The sequence below is a fragment of the Cynocephalus volans genome, chromosome 13, assembly GCF_027409185.1.
Source record: "Cynocephalus volans isolate mCynVol1 chromosome 13, mCynVol1.pri, whole genome shotgun sequence".
Lineage (NCBI taxonomy): Eukaryota > Metazoa > Chordata > Mammalia > Dermoptera > Cynocephalidae > Cynocephalus > Cynocephalus volans.
Genome location: NC_084472.1, coordinates 20262428 through 20274546, shown reverse-complemented (window position 1 = coordinate 20274546; position 12119 = coordinate 20262428). Strand labels below are relative to the sequence as shown.

The 12119-nt window shown below is 46.2% G+C and overlaps 1 pseudogene; it reads left to right on the top strand.

The window, feature by feature from the left end:
• Positions 1-7464: 7464 nt before the first annotated feature.
• LOC134362199 (serine/threonine-protein kinase Kist-like) lies at positions 7465-8713 on the top strand (annotated as a pseudogene).
• The last annotated feature ends 3406 nt before the right edge of the window (positions 8714-12119 follow it).

The following is a 12119-nucleotide window of genomic DNA, read 5'->3' as shown; positions in this document are numbered from 1 at the left end:
AGCCTCCTGCCTGTGTCCATGGGAGATACCCTGACTAGAAATTCTGCCCCCCGATCAGGCACAGAGAAGCATCTGCATAGACCTCTAGACAGGGAGGAAACCAGATAACAGCTAGAGGTTCAGGATTTACTTCTGAGGATACAGACTTGGTCCCTAACGGTTACTTTCCCATCCTGCCAGCCACAACGTGAGACGTGGACAGACCTTCCAGGGTTTCATCCCCTAACGACCAGCTCCTGTTCAGGAGGGGCCCCTCTTATCCTCTTCATTCTCTCTCTCTCTCTCTCTTTCTCTCTCTTGCACACACACACACACACGCACACACACATACACATGGTGATTGGAAGGTGGTGAAAAACTGCCCAGATGGGATCACAGGTGTGGAGTGTCCTGGATTAGGCTGCCCTGTGTTACCTGGGGGTGCCCTCTGCCAAACGGCCACAGGCATTCGCTGGGAAGGCGGAGCCAACATCTCCATCGTCTCAACAGGCTCGCTCTCCAGGAATTCCTGAGGCAAGATCATCGAAAAGTCGGGATACAACATGGATCCATCTTTCTCTCTTGGCAGTTGCTTGCCAAGTGAGCTGGACGGTTACCAGAGTTCTAAGTTCCGTTGCAGTCCATCACTAAGGAAGTGAGGTCACTTCTTTAAGATTCCATGACATGGGGTCCTTCTTTCAGTATGATCTACCCAGTAGTCTCTCTGGGCTGACGACTGCTCACCCTCTTCCCCCATGTCAACTTCTTAACTGCACACAAGTGTGCAAACACAGCACTCCCTCAGCCCCTTGGGCGTGCAGCAAGGGCCCCAGGTTTCAAGGCAGAGGTTGGTCAGAATCTCCTTTTTCTCACCATTTCTGTGATCCAAGACAAGATACCATGTCTTTCAAGACCTCCCCAGTTTCCCAACATGCCCAGTGGGGATTATGCTAGCATTTACTTCCTATGAAATTCATGAGGTGTATATGAGATAAATCTTATTGAAACTCATGGATTGATGTCTGTAGTGGATTGAATTATGTCCCCCCAAAAGTCATTGAAATTTATATCCCCCACATTTTATGTATTAGAGACTTAGCCCCCACTGTGATTGTTAAGAGGATGGGAAATCCTATTATGGTAATTGAAAGGTGGAGCCTTGGAGGGGATCGGATTGTGGGACTGTGCTGAATGGATTAAAGATGGTAGTCAGGGGTGGTTCTGAGAGCTTTAAAAGAAGAGGATAATCTGTCTTGCTCTCTCCTCTCTCTGCTTCCACCATCTTGCAATGTGAGACCCCTGGGTTGCTGTCACCACCACCAGATGGACTTTGGATGTCCCAGCCTCACAAACTGTAAGCAAATAAATTTCATTTTCTTTATAAATGACCCAGATCCAGGTATTCTGTTAGAGCAACACAAAAGGGAACTAATACAGTGTCAAATGTACATACTGTACATACATGGAGATATTTGAATTACAAAAAAGAGTGAAATACAGCATGAGATACAATTCAAAGAGGCCTGAGTTCCAGCAGTGTAATCTTGGGAAAGTCGTTTTTTGAGACCACTATTTTTTCCCCCCCTGCAGTGATAACACACTGAAATTAAATTCAGGTATTGTCATCTCCTGATAGTAAAATTTTCACTGCCTTTCTATGATATTTAGAATCAGTCCCATGGGCTTTACCTCGGCCTGTGTGGTGGCATCCTGCACAATGAATGGCTTCCAGCCCTCAGTGGTTAGCCACTTCCTTCTGACCAAGAGAACACAACACAAGTGATGGGATGTCACTTCTGTCTGAGTCAGTTCAGGCTGCTATAACAAAGTACCATAGTGTGGGTAGCTTATATACAACATAAATTTGTTTCTCAGAGTTCTGGAGCATGGAAGGTGGAGATCAAGGTCCCAGCATAGTTGGGTTCAGGTGAGGAATCTCTTTTGGTTTGAAGACAGCAGACCTCAGGTTGTATCCTTTAGAGAAAGCTCTAAAGTCAACTTTGAAAAGGTACCTCTCACCATTGACGACAGCTGAAATAACGGGTGGACAGAAGGTCAGAGACGGAACGCGGGAATGTTGCGGGACATGAGGGAAGAAAGCCCTTCCTGCAGCACTTTGCAGGGAACAGAAAATTAGCGGCCAAAGCTCCACACTCCTGGAGGAATTGTCACACCAGGGTGACACGAACACGGAGAAGTGAAGGTCAGCCATCAAAGCAGGCCCTGCCGATACTGATCGTGGTGGGTGGGCGTACCACCTCCTGTCACTGTACCCTTCTCAGAGGAAAGCGGGCAAGGCCCAGGGGTACAAAACAGAGGCACAGACTAGGCAGAGGGAGGCCTATGTCTTGTTTTTAAGAAAAAACAAACAAGGCAACTTCAAATAAGAGAAAGATTACATCATCAGAGGCCTATATGTATCTTCTCCTTTCAAATGGTGGAATGCACCCGTCTTTATTGAAATATGAATTATTTAACTATTGATTTCTGACAGACTGAAGCAGACAGTACAGCTGAGGCCTACTTATAGTTGAGAGCTGCAGATTAGGAAATTGACCAACATATGATTTTTACGTCTGTCTGTATGCATATATATGTCTCACATATGTGTATATGTCACATATAGATATACACAGAGACACACGTCCGTAAAAGATAAAGGTCAGTGTAACTTTTTCAGTGTGGCCTCGTACAAACTGCCATCTGTCCTCGTGACATCATGTCCTCATGTCCTCACGTGTGAGAGGCGGAGTAAGGTGCCCTACCAGGCTGAGCTTGTGCAGTACGGTCTTGGTCTTGTGTCTTCTCATCTTGGAAACCCAGCCCAAAAACACAGAGCTTCATTTAAATGCATTTACTGTTTACTTCATTTAAATTTATTTAATTTAGTTCTTTGTTGTCACATCTCTAAACCAAAAGCATGACCCTAAGAAATGCAACTGGTTCTTTAGCCAGCACATGGGAATTTCAATACGTGGTGTGGGACTCTTCCCTAGGAGGCCATCCTCGACGTTCTGCATCTTCTTCTTTGGAACAGATTTAAGAAACAGAAACAGGTTGAAGTGCTGTACAGGAAAAGTAGACGATCTTTGATAACCAACTTCCTTTCTTAACAAAGGAATGACAAAACTCACACGGAGAAACAGATTTGTTGTCAATCGACTCATCTGTTTATTCAGCAGATATACATTGAGGGCCAGTCCTGTGCTAGGCCCAGAGGTCTGTTTCCAAAAAGCAAACCCAAGGTTTTAAAGTGTCAGCATCCAAGATATTCACATCGTATGGGCTCAAGCTCAGGAGACAATTCCAAGCTAAGAGTTCTCAAAATGTTTGCATTATAATATCAACTTCACTAGAATATGTTCACTAATTTTATAGACAGCTACCTTCATTCATTCAAATATTTCAGTATTTATTTAAATGGACTAATGTTAAAAATGAATTACATTGCTAGCTGTGACATAAAAAGTATGTATATGAAAGTGTGCATACCCATAAAACTAAGTACATAATATATAAATGTCACATAAAAAGTAGATTGTTAAAGCCAAAGGGGAGGGAAGTTGCACAAATTCGTATGGCTTAAAGAAAAAAGAGGACCAGACAAATAAAAATAGTTTATTAAAATGTAGACTTGTCCCTAAATACTTTAAAAATAATCAAGAAAAATGCTCATTAATCACTTGTATCTTAATGAACTTAACACTACCATAGGTTTAACTGGATGAAAATTAAGTTAAAAAAAAATTGGGGGTGGGGAGTGGGCAAGCTGACCAGTGTGGGCATCCGAACCTTTGACCATGTTATAACTCCATGTTCTAACAAACTGAGCTAACTGGCCAGCCCTAAATTAAGTAAACATTAATGAAAAATATAAAAATTCATAACCATGATTACCAATTCACATTTTATAATTGAGATTACTATATAACCCATGGGTCAACTTCCTAATAGCTGTTTGCGTTATGGAGCCTAGCTTTACTGACAGCTCTTCACATCAAAAAAGTTCATTCTCCCGACAAGAAAAATTAGAGAGAGAAAATTTGATGCCCTGCTTTCCAGGCTTAAGCACTCAGTCAGTATAATAACCACCGCCACACCATTACTGAGACACTGAAATAAGCTGAGAAAAAAAAAAAAAAAGTCATGTAGTTTGCAAAAGAAGAAATAAAACTGTGTGTAGTTGCAGGATGACCTGTTTATCTTTATAGACTATCCCAAGTAATTACCCCACTCCCTGGCGGGCATTCCCCCCTGTCTTCCCGCCCCTCCCACACCCCTTGGCCTGGGCACTGGCCTGGCCCCACCCACTCTGGGGTGTCAGTCCTCCCCCAGAGGCGGCCTGGAGAGGCGGGGAGCGCGCACATCTCCCGGACGCTGGCTGGGTGGCGGGCGCACCAGAGCCTGTTTGGTCTCCGTGAGCACAGGAGTGCGGGGAGACGCAGCGGCGGTGGTGGCAGTAGCGGCGCAGTGGCAACAGTGGCGGCTGATGGAGGAGACCTGCGAGGGGAGCGGCGCAGCGGAGCATGTAGGGCCTGGGTGAGGGGACTGTGGCTCCTAAGCGAGGCAGGGGAGCAGCGTCGTCGGGCTGAGGCGGAGGCGGCACGGGGTGCCTTAGGAGAGTCCCCCGAGTCCTGAGTTCGGGAGGGGCGGCGGAGGCCAGCAGGGAGTGATGCAGACGGCCGGCGGGTGCCCGGTGCTGGCAGAGACAGGAGGCTGGGGCGCCCTCCTCCCCTCTGGAGGAGTCCAGCGCTGCCCCGCTGTCCGTCCGTCCATCCGTCCCCAGCGCGCAGGGTCGCCTTGTCCCAGGGCTGCTGTGGGAGCAGCCGGCAGGGGGTGGTGCGGGGGCCAGACCGGAGTAGCAGGTGCAGCTGGGCTGTGGCCTCCTGGTCACAGGGCCGTGTCCTCGGGTCCCGGGCCTGGTGAGCCATCGCTGCGCTGCGAGTGGAAGGGTGGCAGGGACGAGGCCACCAGGGGAGGGCGGGGAGCGGTTTTCTCGTCATTGTTCCAGGTTGAGTGTGTTCTTTGTCTACTTCCATTACTGCTGACTTTTCCACCTGGAGACGTGGTGGGGCACATCAGCGTCATCTTTGAGGTGGAAGAGCCCTCTGCAGCGCTTTGGGAGAGTGGTCTGCTGTGGGGGATCCTCTCGCCTATGCCACCCCCTCCCCAGTATTGCTACTGAGAATATTAGCGTAGGGATGGTCCTCACTGTGTAAATTTACTTTCCCTAAATGTTAATGTAAACCGGCATACTGGATCTGGACCACTGGATTACTAGAATAGTCATTCTCATTTCCGTATCCTTGTATGAATACCACAAAGCACCTATACCGATAAACAGTTTATTTGTCACATTTTCTCCATTAGATTTCTCATTCCATGTGTTCTTCAGGGAAGCCATAGAACACATCACAAGAGCTACAAGTGTCCTTTAACAACCAGAGAGTCACATGTTACTGGTAGGAACTTACACTTTTCAAATGTTTTTAAATTAGTAAAATAAAAATTAAGAAACTCCAATAAAATCTACTTTACTTCTAGAAGTTTTATTTATACACATTTTATGAAAAAATCACAATAATTGAGTTACTGGACAGGATCCTTGTTCACTCTACAGTTTGCATAAGAAACTTGTCAGCATGTAAAAATGTGATTTGTTTTTGGAAGCCATTTGATGTGAATAAAATGGATGGATCCGGCACCATCTCTATTGTATCTTCAGCATTAATATTTGTGCAGGTGCATCCTGACTTCAAAAGTAGTATACTTAATTTAATATTGATTTAGAAACGTGAGCCTTTGCACCAAGTTTTGCTTCTCATGAGAACAAGTGGGAATTAAATTCTTGGAAAATTTCCAAATATTTTGAATAGAGAAAAGCTTTTGGAAAGCTAATAAAATCCAACATGTTTATCCAAATACATAAAACATTTATGAATATTTGTGTAAGGTATTATTTATACCTATTTAGTTATTCATTTTATACTTCAGTTATTTATTAAGTTGTTTAATTTGTGCCTTATTTCCAAAGAGGGATTTTTTTTTTTTTTTGTATTGAGGACAGCTAGAGCTTTATTTTTGTTTCTTTGCCTTTTTTTGCCTTTTAAAAATTTTGGTTGTAATTGATACACAATAATTGTACCTGTTTATGGGGTACAGTGCAATGTTTCAATACATGTATGTATGATTTAATGATCAAATCAAGGTAGTTGACATATGCATTACCTTAACATTTACTATTTGTCAGTGGTAATAACATTCAAGTTTGTCTTTTCTAGCTATCTTGAAATATACAATATTATTAACTATATTATTATTTATATATATTATTATTTATCCTACTATGTAACAGAACACCAAAAATTATTCTATCTAACTGTTACTTTTTCCTCATTGACCAGCCTGTCCGCATTCTTCTTCCTCTGTATCTCTCTCGCTATTCCCTGCCTCCAGTAACCGCTCTCTACTCTGTACTTCTATGAGAAGACCTTTTTTTAGATTCCACATGTGAGTGAGATAGCGTGTTGTCTTTTTGTGCCTGGCTAATTTCACTTAAAATAATGTTCTCCAGGTTCATCCTTGCTGCCAGAAATGACAGGATTTTATTCTTTTTTATACGTAAACAGTATTCCATTGTGTATGTAAATCACGGTTTCTTTATCCATTCATCCACTGATGGACATTTAGGTTGATTCCATCTCTTGGCTGTTGTGAATAGCTGCAATAAAAGTGGGAGTACAGTTGTTTGAGTTCTTTGTATATTCTGGATATCAATCCCTTGTTGGATGCATAGTTTGCAAATATTTTCTCCCATTCTGTAAGATGTCTTTTTGCTCTGTTAATTTTTTCTTTTGCTGTAGAGAAGATTTTTAGTTTGATATAATCCCATTTGTTTATTTTTTCTTTTGTTGCCTGTGCTTTTGGGGTCATATTCATAACATCTTTGCCCAGTCCTATTTCCTGAAGCATTTCCCCTATGTTTTCTTTTAGGAGTTTTATAGTTTCGGGTCTTATATTTAAGTCTGTCATCCATTTTGAGTTGATTTTGGGATGGTGAGAGGTAGGATCTAGTTTCATTCTTCTGCCTATGGATGTCCACTTTTCACAGCACCGCTTATTGAAGAGGCAGTCTTTTCCACAATATATGTTCTTTTTGCCTTTGTCAAAGATCACTTGGCTGGAAGTCTGTGGTTTGATTTCTGGGTTCTTTATTCAGTTCCATGGGTCTGAGTGTTTGTTTTTATGCCAATATCATGCTTTATAGGTAACTGTAACTTTGTAGTGTAGTATGAAGTCCAGCTTCCAGTCAGAAAACAAGTAACCCAATTAAAAAATGGGCGAAGAGGTCCCGGGCGCGCATGAGGCGGCTGCAACCCCTGCCTGCGGAGCCGCTGGTCCGGCGGGCAGGGATGTGACCCCCGGTCTTACCGGCCTTCCTCGGGTGTCACGTCAGCTCCCGTGTCAGTGGCCTCAGCACACACCATGGCGGGATCCGGCCGCGTGTGTGGCCCGGAGCCCCCGCGCTTTCTGGAGGCCTTTGGTTGGTTGTGGCAGGTACAGAGCCGCCTGGGTAGCGGCTCCTCGGCCTCGGTGGATGTTTCGGGTGTGCTGCTGCGGCAACCCTGGCTCACCCCCGGCGCCCTCAAGCAGTTCTCGCCGCCAGGAACCACTGGGGCTGCGGCCTCGGTCGCTGAGTATGGTTTCCGCAAAGAGAGGGCAGCGGTGGAGCAGTTGCAGGGGCACAGAAACATCGTGAGTTTGTACGGAGTCTTTACGATCCACCTCTCTCCAAATGTGCCATCGCACTGTCTGTTGCTTAAACTCCTGGATGTCAGTGTTTCAGTGTTGCTTTTGTATTCCAGTCACCAGGGTTGTTCCATGTGGATGATACAGCATTGTGCCAGAGACGTTCTGGAGGCCCTTTCTTTTCTTCATCATGAGGGTTATGTCCATGCGGATCTCAGACCACATAATATATTGTGGAGTGCAGAGAATGAATGTTTTTAACTCGTTGACTTTGAACTTAGCTTCAAAGAAGGCAATCAGGATGTAAAGTATATTCAGACAGATGGGTATAGGGCGCCAGAAGCAGAACTGCAGAATTGCTTGGCCCAGGCTGGCCTGCAGAGTGATACAGAATATACCTCAGCTGTTGATCTGTGGAGCCGAGGAATCGTTTTACTGGAAATGTTCTCGGGAATGAAACTGAAACATACAGTCAGATCTCAGGAATGAAAGGCAAACAGTTCTGCTATTATTGATCACATATTTGCCAGTAAAGCAGTGGTGAATGCCACAATTCCAGCCTATCATGTAAGAGAGCATGCTTCATGATGATCCAAGCAAAAGAATTCCTGCTGAAATGGCGTTGTGCAGCCCATTCTTTAGCATTCCTTTTGCCTGTCATATTGAAGATCTAGTGATGCTTCCTACTCCAGTGCTAAGACTGCTGAATGTGCTAGATGATGATTATCTTGAGAATGAAGAATATGAAGATGTTGTAGAAGATGTAAAAGAGGAGTGTCAAAAATATGGACCAGTGGTATCTCTGCTTGTTCCAAAGGAAAATCCTAGCAGAGGACAAGTTTTTGTCGAGTATGCAAATGCTGGTGATTCCAAAGCTGCTCAGAAATTACTGACTGGAAGGATGTTTGGCGGGAAGTTTGTTGTGGCTACGTGCTAACCACTGAGTGCCTACAAGAGGGGATATCTGTATCAAACCTTGCTTTAATCAGTAAACTAAAGACTATTTCCTGTTTCTTCTCTTCCATTTCCTATTGTATTCCACATCTGAATGCATGTCATAGTGAATATAATTAACAGATTTGTTAGGGTTGGTGGCATCACTTACAGATTATTCCTTTATGTTGTCAGGTGGTTCTTCCTTATTGTCAATATTTATAGCTGGCACTGGATGCTCTCAGTAACGTTAAGTAATTGTCAAGCAGCAGTTACATACTGTATTCTTAACACTGAGTTGTGAATTTTTTTAAAGGAATACTGTAGTATTGAATATTCCTTTAAACAAACTGCAGAGAGCCTATCTCTTTTTTTGTTTTTTGATTAAAGCTTTTAAAATAGAAAACTGGTGCCTGATCTTGCACAATTTTTATGTCCTTTGTGTATGCTTGAGTGAGTGCAGGTGTGAAAGATTAGAGTAAATTTGAGTCAGAGGGCTTCTGGTCAAGATGGTGGAATAGACGGTCCCCAACGTCACTCTCTCCCACAAATCAATGAATTTACAACTATAAAAATGTAACATCAGCCAAGCTGGGGCCTCTGGAGCTCAGGTGAAGAGGAGGAGAGACCTATGGAACTCATGAAGGTGGGAGAAACCACAGTGAGAGAAAGAAAAAACTGTTCTCAGCGTTTCAGGCTGCAGCCCCTTTAATGCTGGAGAGCATGGAGCAGGAGGTGGCAGAAGCCACAGCTGTGCTGTTTAGATGGAGTTACTTGGAGGTGGAAGGGGAGAAGAGGACTTTGGTGGCCCCCAGCACAGCAAGACCACTAATAGGGTTCCCATGCATCCATGCAGGAGTGAGGAGCCAGAACAGCTGGAAAAAGGGGAGCCATTCAGAGGCCAGTGAGTCATCACAAGGGACCGGCACAGGGCCTGTCCCATGGGAAGTGTTTGGAGCATGGGCAGTGGGGAAGACGGGCCCAGCAGGAGAACATTGGGACACAGCAACAACAGCCGATCTGCCCCCCCAATCAGCGCAGGACCACTCAGAGGAGACTGGTCGGGAATGTAGAATTGCATGGGGTGCAATTTGATGAAAAAACTCAAGCCCAGATCAGTTTCTATACAACCCGAAGTACCTATAAGGTCAACAATTGAACCCTGAGCTGCACAAAAAGCCTTCCCTAGGGAAACGGTAGCAAAGCAGCAATTTACTCAACCACACAGCTCAAGTACTGGTTCCCACAGGAAGTTCCTCCATGTTAGAAGTAAGCATAGGACATAAAGTTGGTTCTGGCCTAGGCACACCAGCAATGCCTTTGGGCCCACCATGGGACATGAGGTATGGAGCCAGGGGCAGAACCCCTGCCTACAACGACTCACACGACCAGCACCTCGGGGCCCTGCCCCGGAACCTGAGGATTGGAGCCAGGACCAGACCCCACTCCCACATCCAGGCATACCACCAAAGCCTCAGGGCCTGCCTGGGGATCCAGAGCTAGCAGCCAGGGACCAGACCCCCTTCCCAGACCCAGGCACACTGTGACAGTGCCTCAGGGCCCCACCCAGGGGCCTGAGACATGGAGAAGGGGACCAGAATCCTCTCTCGCAACCACGCACATCTCACCAGTGCCTCGGGGCCCACCTGGAGACCTCGGGCATGGAGAAGGGGACTGGACCCCACCCTCCCATAACCAGACACACTGTGCCAGAGCCTTGGGGCCTGCCCAGAGTCCTGGGGTATGGAGCCAGGGACTGGACCCCCCTTCCAAAACCAGGCTCACCACATCAACACCTCAGGGCCTGCCTAGGGGACTGGGGTATGATGAAGGGGACGGGACCCCCCTCCTGCAACCAGGCACACTGTGCCAGAGCCTCAGGGCCTGCCCAGGGACCCAGGGCATGGAGAAGGGGACCGGACCCTCCTCCCACAACCAGGCACACTGTGCCAGCACCTCGGGACCTGCTCCGGGTCCCAGGATATGGAGCTCTTGACCAGACCCCCCTCCTGCAACCAGGCACAATGTGCCAGTGCCTCAGGGCCCACCCAGGGACCTGGGGCATGGAGAAGGAGACAGGACCCCTTCCTGCAACTAGGCACACCCCACCAGCACCTAGGGGCCTGCCTGGGGACCCAGGGCATGGAGAAGGGGACTGGACCCCCCTCCCACAACCAGGCTCACTGAGCCATCACCTTGGGGCCCGCCCAGGGACTCGGGGTATGGAGCCAGGGATTGGACACTCTCCACAACCAGGCACACCGCCAGCACCAAGGAGCATGCCAAAATCATCTCATCCATGTGGGTGGCCCACCACAGCTACCACGACATCCATGGCTTCTGCGAAGGTGGCTAGATGCCACAACCATCACAGAGATGGTCCGCCAGCCACTGGAGTGCATTGACACAAGAGTCACCAGCAAAGATAAAGAAAGGAGGAGGATGTCTCTCCCCACAAAGCCCATTTCAGAGTGACGGAAGAGACAACAACCCCCCTCCATCTATCAAATCTTCCTAATAAATCAGAGTTGCAGGGGATGCAGGCAGGAAGTGTCCTGCCCGGGTGAGAGGGGCCATCTCTGACTTCCACATCCCCATGCTCCCTTGAGCGAGGGCCGCAGCTGCTCACCTTCTGCCTCTTCTGGGTGTTGAATACGTTTTCCTGAAAGAAAGATGGTCCAAGTCTCTCACAAAGGCCCCCTAGCCCATTTCTAGCCCCATCCTCACCCATTCCCGTGTTGCACTAAGGCCAGGGCCACCTGGGTCAGTCTTGGAAGCAGCCCCATCAGAATTGGCTAAGTTATCTTTACAGGGCTTTACACCAGTGTAAATATTTATTGACTCTGTCAAACTCTACACACTCATTCAGATCTTACACTCACCCTTTCAAAAGCATCACCAGTGCCTGCCTGCATGAGGGAGAGGCAGTCACATACCATGTGGGGGGTGAGGAGAAGGGGTCTCTGCGACTAGCCACTTCAGTGTGCAAGGAACCCATTTCCTTGGGTGAGTTCAGCCTTCCCTGGCCTCTGCAGTAGTTGCTCTTCATGGGCATTAGATCTCTAATTCCTCAGACAGTGCTCCTCCCTTCTGCTTCCGTCTTCACATACTCTTTAAAATGCCTTATTCTTACTCTTCGTGTATGTAGTAATTTGACTCCTTTGAAACATTTTCAAAATTTTATTTTGGAATCCGTCTTTATTCTCCTCAAGAATTCTACACCCAATCTTAAATTTTATTTTATTTTATTTTTATTATTTTTTGGTACCTCTTTTATTTATTTATTTATTTATTTATTTATTTATTTATTTATTTTCTAATATACAATGTGGTTGATTATTGTGGCCCATCACCGAAACCTCCCTCCCTCCTCCCTCTCCCCCCTCCCACCCAACAATGTCCTTTCTGTTTGCTTGTCGTATCAACTTCAAGAAATTGTAATTGTTATGTCTTCTTCC